A 10462-nucleotide genomic window follows, 5' to 3' on the forward strand; every position below is an offset into this window, starting at 1 on the left:
TATATATATATATACACTTAGACACACAATAATTGACTATACATCTACTTAAAAATTAATTTGAAACCCGGTGATTTTATTTTATATTATTTATGACCCGCGCTTACTGGGAATTCCTCGTTCGAGTACACAGAGGATGGGGAGGATAAATAAATGACACCCAAACCACTCTACTCATCTTAATGTGGAGAGAATCTTTAATGAAAGTCACATGGGGAAAAAAATTAAACAAAAAGAGCTGATTGTACAAGAGAGGCGTCGCGAGCGTACCGCTGTGGGAAGAGTACTGCAGCGCTGAGTGTGGATGGAAAAATAGACACTGGTAAGAGAAGTGACACCAATGCACAAGTTCCAACTGCGTCCTTTAATGAATCAAATAATTTAGTACCCCGCACGCTTTGTTACAGCCCCAGCTGTTGTGAAATGCAATATATCAATAAAGTTGGATTGTATTGGCTTCACTCTCGTGGAACATGAAAGAATCACTGCCCAAACACAGTTCAGTAACTAGAACTTAGAATGTAAACCCACTATTTTACTGTATTTCAATGTTGGTCATTATAGTGGTACTTTGAGTGCTCAGTAGTTTCTTTACTCTGTGTTTGGTGTTTTATGCCTGGAGATGTTTGCGGTCCGTTTAATTCTTGGATGAAATTGAGTAGGTCCGTATAGTACTGTTTTACTTCTCCGTCCACTTGGGCTTCCTCAACTTTGTCCAACATCTCCTCTGCCATCCTGATGAGGGCACGCCTTGGCTTCCTACTGGGCTCTCCTGTGTCACAGCCATCACACTTCAGGTACCTGCAGACATCCGTTATTTTTTTCTCCCAGGTTCCAGCCCCAATAAAAGAGATCATTATATCACCGAAACGGGTAAGAATGAAAATGAACCCAATATGTTTCCTGTTCATATTAAAATTCATCATTCCTGTCCTGCAATTCTGCCTTATAACCACAAGATGCTAACATTGCATCACTTTGCATGGCTGTTGTTTTTTTTTGGGGTCGTCAGCAACAGTTGTACGTGGGCTCAGAGGCCGGCGTGGCGCAGGCTAAATTGCACCAGTGCGCCCTCTACGGCTCAGAATGTGCCGACTGTTGTCTGGCTCGAGACCCCTACTGCGCTTGGGACGGCTTGACTTGCTCCAGTTACTACCCATCTGGGGTCTACACCAAAAGGTAAGCGCACGACACAGGTTGGGAAAGTACTTACACGCTTGAAGGGGAAGTCAACACCCCCCCACCCCAAAAAAATAATTAGTCGAACGTGAGTTAAGCTGTAAAATCCACCCCTTTTTGTACAACTCAGATGGCGGCCATTTTGCCACTTCTGTCAACTGAAAATGACATCACAGTTGCTCAGACCTCAGATAACGGCCAATCATGGATCAGCTTCAAGAGGTGAGCCGTGATTGGTCGTTACCTGAGCCCTGAGCAACTGTGATGTTATTTTCAGTTAACAAAATTTTACGAAATGGCCGCCCCTTGAGATGGATAAAAACGGGTGGACTTTGCTGCTTAACTCATATTCCACAAACGCAATTTGAATCAGAATGACATTTTTAGACTAGTGAAAGCACAGAAAACATATTTTTGCAAATAATTTTTGGCGTTGACTTCCCCTTAGAATAGAATTGACAAATAAGATGAATAAATAAATAAGCAAATAAATAAATTCTTTACTCAAGGAAAGTACTTAATAACAAAAATAAAAATAATATATAAATAATATATAAAAATAATTTTTACTGTAATTAACAACACCCGTTTTTGATAACTTGGCAAAATTACATAAAAAACAAAGGACAGGGAAGGAGTATAACAGATCGTACAAATGTATTTTCAAATGTACAGAATAAAAGTAAAATGTCAGAAAAATAAAAACTTAAGTACAGCTACATAACAAACTACAATCACAAAGTATTTGTACTTTGTCAGAGCCTTATTTTGTTTACTTACAAGTCTCCGTTCTTCGACGTGTGATGTTAAATGGAATCGATTTCTGCCTTACCAGCGGTTGTAGATGAGGACGGCCATGGAGGTGGTCGGCGGCAACGAGGACAGATCTAGGTCCACGTGTTTCACGCCCGCCGGCACTTTGCTCACGCACAGCAGCTCGTTGAGCAGCATGTTCAATACAGGGATGGTCAAGCTGGGCAAGACAATATTTGTACGTTTTCTTTTTTTAATCTTGATGTTATATCTTAGTGTGTATTATACTGCCCCCTGGTGGCTAATGCACCCACACCCAAAAGAGCAGCGCAATGTCTATTAAATGGAAGTATAAAATGTGGCACAAATGGTTAAGAAAAAAAAAGAAACACATTATAAAATGTTGGTGGGCAAACCCTTTCTCCAGCGCATCCAGATCCCACTTCATGTACGCCGCCACTTTAACACCCACTATAATGAAGTTATCAGCTGCTGGAGGGTGCGTAATCCCCAAATGAGCCTCAAGTCAAAAGTGCAGCTGGTAAGTCATTGATAAAAATGGCTTTTGTGTGTTTAAGTGGGGCGTGTGATAGGACACATTAAAGACCATTCATCGGCAATGTGAAGTGATTTTGAGAATCCGGTGAATACTGAGAAGGTTTCATTTAATTCCTTCCAGGACAACACTTTAATAACACTCTGATCACAAATCACCTTTCCTCATTGAAATGAATGGAAATTCTATCAATCTGTTGCAACACCCCAGAAAACACCCCCAAAAAATTGCTATCTGTTTTTTAATGAGAAAAATAGTACTCTAGTATTGTACCTTCTAAATGTTTAATGTCTACATATGTGTATACATGATATAGTGTCCCATGTATCATGACTTGATGAGGCAATTATTTTGTAAACTGTGACGGTGTTGGATATTTACTTGCAATGTGTCATGCCATCATCAACCCAGCAGACATCGGACGAAAGACAGACTCCACCCGGAACTGGTCGCCAGCCAGTCGCAGGGCACACACAGACAGTGTCACTGAGTGGGAACCAATCCCACGCGTACTGCACACAAGTCAGGCGAGTGTGCCACTACACCATCAGTTATTTGCAATGTCAGAGGACAAAATACTCAAGTAACCGTTTAGGTAATTAGTAATTTTGGCTCAGTTTCTGTGACATGCTTGGATAAGAGTAAGGGAACTCTTTTTGTTCTGTATATTAGTGTCTACTTGTTTTCTTTGTGTCTTACAAGCTCATATGGGCCAGACACCTTTAAGATCATCAGGATTGCTCTGGGGAAATGAGACATAGGGGATCTCATCTCCATGAGATGCATCAGCCCAGGGTGGCACCTAATGAGAAAGGCAAATGTAAAAACCTAGGAACATGTTAACTAGCTAGCTTACCGAGTTAGTTAAATATTAATCGTGATAATCAATTTGTGTAAAAAATCCTGCTTGATTGGCCTTGATGGCCATTGCTGGGGCGAATCCAAGTGCTGTATTTTTTCTCTGGATTATTCGGCGTAATATCAATGAACGTGTCCATTTTCATACCATGACTGAACTATGTGGGGAGGCCAACTTCAAAATAAAAAGTCACTGTCTGTATATTATTGTCATTGGAAAGATTTTATTTCCTCGTTGACCCAGTGTCATGTGTGTGAAGGTTTCGGATTATTTCAGTGATTCTGGAGACTTGCACTTTCCTTATGTTATCAGTCAGTTAGAGCTACGAGGGTTGCAGAGTGATTATCTCGAGCTGGTTGCGACTTCACTCTTGCTCTTGCCACATTGTGTTGCAGAATTAAATTAAAGAAACTATTCCAAAATCCACCTGAGTGTCCGTGGTGTATCGGAGCGACAGCGACGTGGTGCTGAAAATAGCCACAAAAGGAGTGGCCCGTCACACTTGTACTTTATTTATTACTTTTTAAATATCATTTTGATTTGAGGAAGTATTGTAGGTGCAAGAGTGCTTATCAGTTAAGTGTAGTTGTTTGTCATATCAGTGCAATACAAATAAATAATGTATTTTTTATTCACAGTGGTGATTGAAAAAATGCACTTTTGGTATAAGTATGAAAATTTAAAAAAGCATCGTCTGTGAGCCTTGTGATTTGATGGCTGTTTTAATATTGTTAAAATTGATGAAAATCATAAAATATGCATGCTGCTCTGTTTGTCAATGTCGAAAAATGAGTTGAGCATCTCAGTTAGGTTTGGGGAGGGGCGCCATTATTGATAGTTAGCTCGGGGGCTTATGAGTAGGTAAAGGTGGCCCTGTTCATAGTTCATAATTCAAAAATGTTAACCATATTCAATGTTCCAAAAATGAATCAGGTCATAGTGCCTACACACTCGGGCGAGCAACTACAGGATGCCTCTGCAGAGCTCTTAACGCAGCGGTGGTGACAACAAGAAACAGTGAGTATAAAAAGTCAACACACCCCTGTTAAAATGGCACAATTCTGTGATATTAAAAAAATTAAACAAATAAGACAAAAATAATGTCCTAAATAAAAAAAAAAAAGTTTTAACATACCCCTCACCACACTCAGGACAATCATTCGGATTTACGGCACCGATACCGCAGGATAATCGTTTCGGATCATCTTCAACAAAATTACTCGTAACACCCCCCACACCACAGCAACACAGTCTGGGGTCTGTTGCCTGCAGCTGCCCGACCAGCCCGCCGTCTGCTACGCGTTCGAGACCTTCACCCCCTGCGGTGCAACGTCGCAGTAAGGAAGGCCGCACAGCGAGACTTGTTCGAGTCGGAAAAAAAGTTTGATATTGAAAATGTGGAGCATCTGCCTCTGCTTTTTTTTTTTGTAAAGATGTCAAACTTCTCATCTCATCTTCGCGATACACAAAGTCACAGCATTAAGCAACAGCACCACCCATTGACAAATTACCGTACTACAACATACAGTACACCATATAGAATACGGGTAGAGAGCTACCCATGCTGGCAGTCTCTGACACTGGGGCGTTTGATAGACCAAAAGGCATGACTAACTGCTACAAAAAAAAAAGTTGTGACTGGCTGTTAAAAAAATGTCCATTAATAGCTTGTATTCTTTCACTTTTTGATGATAATACCACAGTGTTTAGAGTATAGCTAATACCGCTTTTAATAACGCGGAGATTCGTGGTTATTCGTCTGAAGCGGCTTATAATTATTTTATGGAAAAGGACGGCGGAATGGTGATGGACGGGTCCCCAGGCAAATTTGCTGCTCAAAGTGGCAATTCACAATGATACTAGCAAAATATCATCATTTTACGGAAATTAAAATAAAATTCACAAAGAATAATTTTGCGAGAATAAAATAAAAATTTTTTTTTCAGAAGCTCATGTTTTTTCAAGGGATAAAAGAAAATGCACATTTATTGTGTGATGGAGTGCAGTCTTGCCAAAATTCTCAAACTCGCTGGAGCTCCACCCGTTGCCTGCAACAGATGGACCGAACGAAAAAGTTGAAAAATAAATTGGAAATTTGAATGAAGAATGAGCCAATGAAATACATGTCTATCTTGGCCGCCACTGGCATCGTTGATGGTTTGGATTGTCATACGAATTAATTACATGACAGCTTTTTGGTGATGGGTCTGGTGCTATTTATCAAGCAAAGATGAATATATTGATTATTCCATGCCTTTTTCACGTTACATTCTGTCTCTACGTCGAAAAGGCCACTGAGAATGGCATGCAGTTATACCAATACTCAGTCACAGCAGATGGGCTTTTCCTTTCGGCACGTTTGATTCCTTAACAGACAACTTGCAACAACCGTAAGATCATTGTCTTGAGTCTTTTCTGACTAATTTTCAGTCGGATTCGTCGAAAGGGCACCGTGCAGTACGTGGGACCTCGTAGCGGTCGCTGCTCGGGCCCTAATAATAATTTCTACAAAAACAATAGGGACCTCGCCGCCGTCGCAGCTCGGGCCCTAATAACAATTTCTCCATCACGTGTCATACACATAGAGAACATACCACGAGGACACACACGCGTGCTGCGTGACAGTGAAGCCGAATAGGAGCACCTTCCCCGGGCACAGGCGGCACACAGCCTCATCCTCAGCCATGATTTTACAAAATGGTCCGTGCCGTCCTGTTATTGGTGAGGATATCAATCAAGATGTGCTCCACATATTGTCATGGCACGCAGCGTTTGAGTTAAAACTGATTTCCAATTTACTTTCTCAAGAGCAGGGCAGCAGCTGCACATAAAAGGAAAACGCAGGCTATTAGGGCCCGAGCAGGGCGGCGGGGACGGGGCGATCCAGACCGGGGACGGACGAGGGTATGTCTGGTTTGAGGCTCCACAAAGAAGTCACAATTTTTCCACATTAGTTACTTACGTAGTTCCTCTCAAATGTGGCTTCATCACACTGCACTGGAAAGTGAGCAGAGCTGGTGATCATTGTGGCCAATGTACACAGTTTACGGCCAGTACAGGGAGCATACCGATGACCAGGCTGAGGCCATGGCTTTGGTGAGACACCTGATCTCATAAGGGAAATATTGGACAATCAAATTAATGACTGCCCATTTTGGTTGCAACAGTGCTCATATATTTCTTAATCACTGTGCATTTAGAGGGTTTCACTTTTAACCAGCCAATATAGAACCGTAATTACAGGTGAGGTGGGGACATATACGGTGCTGTGTAAAAGTACCGGGCACCGAACACACTCTTTAATACACTCCCTCCGTCATTAAATGTGTCATCAAAATTCGGCAGAGAGTAAGATCATTGTCTTGAGTCTTTTCTGACTAATTTTCAGTCGGATTCGTCAAAAGGGCACCGTGCATCCTCATGGGCTTCAGCGTCTGGATCTATTGCCGACGCAAGAAGAGAAAGGAGTTGAGCCACTACACTGCTTCTTTTGCTTACTCGGCAGCAGGTTAGCATCGTTGCAACACACACGATGAAACATACGGTATTCATTATTAACGAGGTTGTTTTAGGAAAATATATGTACACTGACAAGTGAATGTCCAGTAGTGTGGGGCTCACAAAAAAATAAGTCAAAAAAAAAAAAATGAGTGATTTGATGAATACCACGGTTACCATATCACCGGTGATATAAGTTACCTCATAGCACACAGGTGTTGAACTCAAGGCCCTGGGGCCAGATTCGGCCCGCCACATCATCATATGTGGCCCGCGTAGGCAAATTATGCACAACTTTGTGTTTCTTGCTAAAAATTGCAAATTTTAAAACAATGAATGTTAAAATATTGAAAGCATTTTTTTGATGGTGACCTGCTATGAAGATTACGGCACTGACCAACCGGGGAGGGAAAGATGATTATTAACTGCATGTTTGTTGCCCAAATGTACCATTACAACCCTCCACTTGGTGCAAAATGCTGCTGCTCGTATTTTAGCTGGAGCTCGGAGGACGGATCATAAAACCCCAATCTTGGCCACTCTTCACTGGCTCCCAGTGCACGTTAGAGTTCCATTTAAGCGTTGAATCGCTTTGGATTTGAGGTCAACAAAATGGCCGACTTCCTGTAAAACCTAGCTCATTGCTCCAAGAGACTTTTTTCTCCCATACCAATTATTAGTCGTCTAGAAATGTGTGTGCGGAAAAATTACTCAGGATCGCTGTCTAGTGGTCGGTCCCGGTACTGCACTTACGCACACTTTTTGTGACAAAATCATTTTATTTGTTAAATGAAGATAATTTTAAATTAGTGACAAAAACGATAATGATGCGTAAACATGCCCCCCCCAAGGTTTACACTAAACCTTGTGAAAAGCATTGAAATGGAAATCAGTAGAAATGTTCTGTGAGTTTTAACACTGACAAAAAAAATGTTATTGACTAGTCCGGTCTGAAAGGTGAAGAAACTAACAACAACAACATCAAAGAAATACACTTTCATTATCATCAAATGCTTAAGACCAATAGTCATCTCCCGTTCTTGCTCATCAGTACAGCAGGCCTGAGTTTGGGCGGGAGGGTGTGGGGGGGTCGGGCGGGGGTTAACCGGAATCTGGCTTCAGATTTTTCCGAAGTGCACTAGAAGATTCCCAATTTAAGTGCCTGAGATGAGGAACAGGTGCGCGATTAAATAAATAGCCGAGTCCGGCAAATCCGTTGCCGCTAAATCTTTGAACAGTCTCCATTGTTCTTGTTTTACTTTCACATTTCTGTTTGCCGCTTTGTGCCGATTGCTCGTCCTCATCTGTCTTGTTTCCGTCAATTTATTCCCTTAACTGTTTTTGTTCGGCGCGTTTGTTGCGAGGAAAACTTGAGATGCGAGGAGAGTTCCTTGTGCACGTTTTGTTGGCCTTGTCCGTCGCTGGAATGTGAAAAACATTCGATCCGCCTCAAATAAGTTGTGCAAGCTTGGCAGCACCCTTAATCACAGAAAATTTTCAAGCCGACCCCCGCCCCCACCCACAACCCCGCCTCGAAGATGTGGAAATTTGACAGCCCCCATCGATCGCATTTTTGACCCCCTAAACATACACGAAAACTCACCAAACTTGACAGTCTCATCGTGCAATTCTCAATTTTAACCAAGGAGCTCCTTGCTGCGAGGTGGCTCCTTAAGTAAAGCCACTTATTAAAAAAAAGTTGTAATGTGCTTCGAAAACACTGATTTTTTTTTTTTAGTATGTCTGGTTAAATTTAGCAAGTGGACCTAGTGGCCACCGCCGACGACGATCGCGTCGGCGCCACTTTACATCCCAAATCATTTGAAACAATATCATCCAAACACATTTGAGGATACTTCAGCCCTGAAGACATCTACCAACTTATTTTACATCGTAGTAGTAGCGCCACCAACTGGTAAAAGCTAATACAAGTTATTTTCTTGGATGAATGAATAAATAAATAAATAAATAAAGAATGGCACCTTTCATTTCACAGGGCACACCGGACGGCGTACCAGCAGGTAAAAGTCGGAGTCACACTTCAACGGGACAGCGCATATGCAGAGGAGGCGAAAGAACAGGAGCAGCTGTAGCGTAGAGTGGAGTGAACAGAATAGTAGATAGCGATCGCGCCACTAATTAAGCATGACCGTCTGGGTCGAATGTTGAATGCTCCTGCTTGCGTTTACAAGAATTTAGAATCAACCTCAACTAAAAAAAACCTGAGTTTTGGCGCTGGAGAATGAGTAGAGTCCAAAAAGACTCTCAAGCGACCATTCCCAGCATGCTCGGGTACTCCGGTTTCCTCCCACATTCTAAAAACATGCATGGCAGGTTGATCGGACACTTGAAATTGCCCCTAGTTATGGATTGAAAATTGGCTAGAAAAGACTCAAGACATTGATCTTACTCTATCCCTATTTTTGTGACTTTCCTTCGAAGGGCGTGGCTATTACGGTGCCGCAATAATAACAGAAATAACTAAAGCTGCGAGGAGCTATAAAGGGCAACGTTGGGGTACAGGCGTCATGATCCGGTTTTAAACAAAAAAACATTCATTTTTTTGGGCACTTTGTTACCCTGACCCGTTGCAACGCATCTTTTTTTTTAATCAGTACTGCGTGACAGGGTATGGCCACCGAGATCCCAGTCAGACCGAGTGGCCCAGAGGATGTCTGGCCATAGGCAAAAATCGTCCACCAAATTCCGTAACCTGGTAAACGAGACTTGCCCTGGCACGAAAATGAAGATGCGTCAGGATTTGAACCCACGCCTCCTGGGGAGACTGCGACCTCAACGCAACGCCTTAGACCGCTCCGCCATCCTGGCAACTGGTAATGCTCTCTTTACTGTAACTACAATTTATATTTATAAAACTATAATTATCACGAAAATGTCTGTCGTTTAAGCTGTGTCAATTCCCGGCCGCCATCTTTCCTTACTTTCCCCCTTCCCGTCCCTTCTTGGTTTTGGTTGGAACGTCGGCAGCCGCGAATGGGATGTTGTGCTCAGTCAAGAGAGCATTACCAGTTGCCAGGATCCGCCTCTTTCCCTTCAGGGGCGTGGCCAACCACTGCACAGAGCCAAAAGATCCAAAGCAAACTATGCAAAAAAAAAAGCTGAAGTTTTTTTTTTTTTGTTTTCTCTTCATTTTGCCTGTCTTTTGCATGCCGAACCTCCCTGTCTCTGGTGCTGCTGCGCCAATCAATATCATTTTTTACATTTTGACGTACTGCACGGTGCCCTTTTAACGAATCTGATTGAAAATTGGCTAGAAAAGACTCATTTCGGCGTTGACGGACAGGCAAGCCGAACCAACCGAGCCACCTTCCACAAACTGCCCCGCCCCCCCCCTAGCCGGTTGCCGCACCCAGAAAAAGGTTCATTGTTAGGACAGGGCCTTAAAATGTTTCTTGAAACTGAGCGTGCACATTTGGAAAGACTGAAGTCACCGCCCGTGCCCGGGGAAGGTGCTCCTCTTCGGCTTACATCGAGGACCTTTGAATGAGCACATGGCTCTTCCTCCTCTACAGGATAATAGGGCAGTCAGAGATCAGACTCAGCCTTTTGGTGGCTCTGAACGTTACCGCTTTGATAGGTTTTCGGATGAGGCAAGA

General features: G+C 42.6%; 1 long non-coding RNA gene across 1 annotated transcript; it reads left to right on the top strand.

Annotated features, from left to right (window-relative positions):
* Window positions 1-201: 201 nt before the first annotated feature.
* LOC148316168 (uncharacterized) lies at window positions 202-2438 on the top strand. Its single transcript, XR_015840334.1, has 3 exons — window positions 202-797; window positions 1013-1179; window positions 2015-2438. It is a non-coding gene; the product is annotated as an uncharacterized LOC148316168 (long non-coding RNA).
* The last annotated feature ends 8024 nt before the right edge of the window (window positions 2439-10462 follow it).

This window comes from Idiotropiscis lumnitzeri, chromosome 22 (genome assembly GCF_059441095.1).
Source record: "Idiotropiscis lumnitzeri isolate Australia: NSW breed Sydney's pygmy pipehorse chromosome 22, RoL_Ilum_1.0, whole genome shotgun sequence".
NCBI lineage: Eukaryota > Metazoa > Chordata > Actinopteri > Syngnathiformes > Syngnathidae > Idiotropiscis > Idiotropiscis lumnitzeri.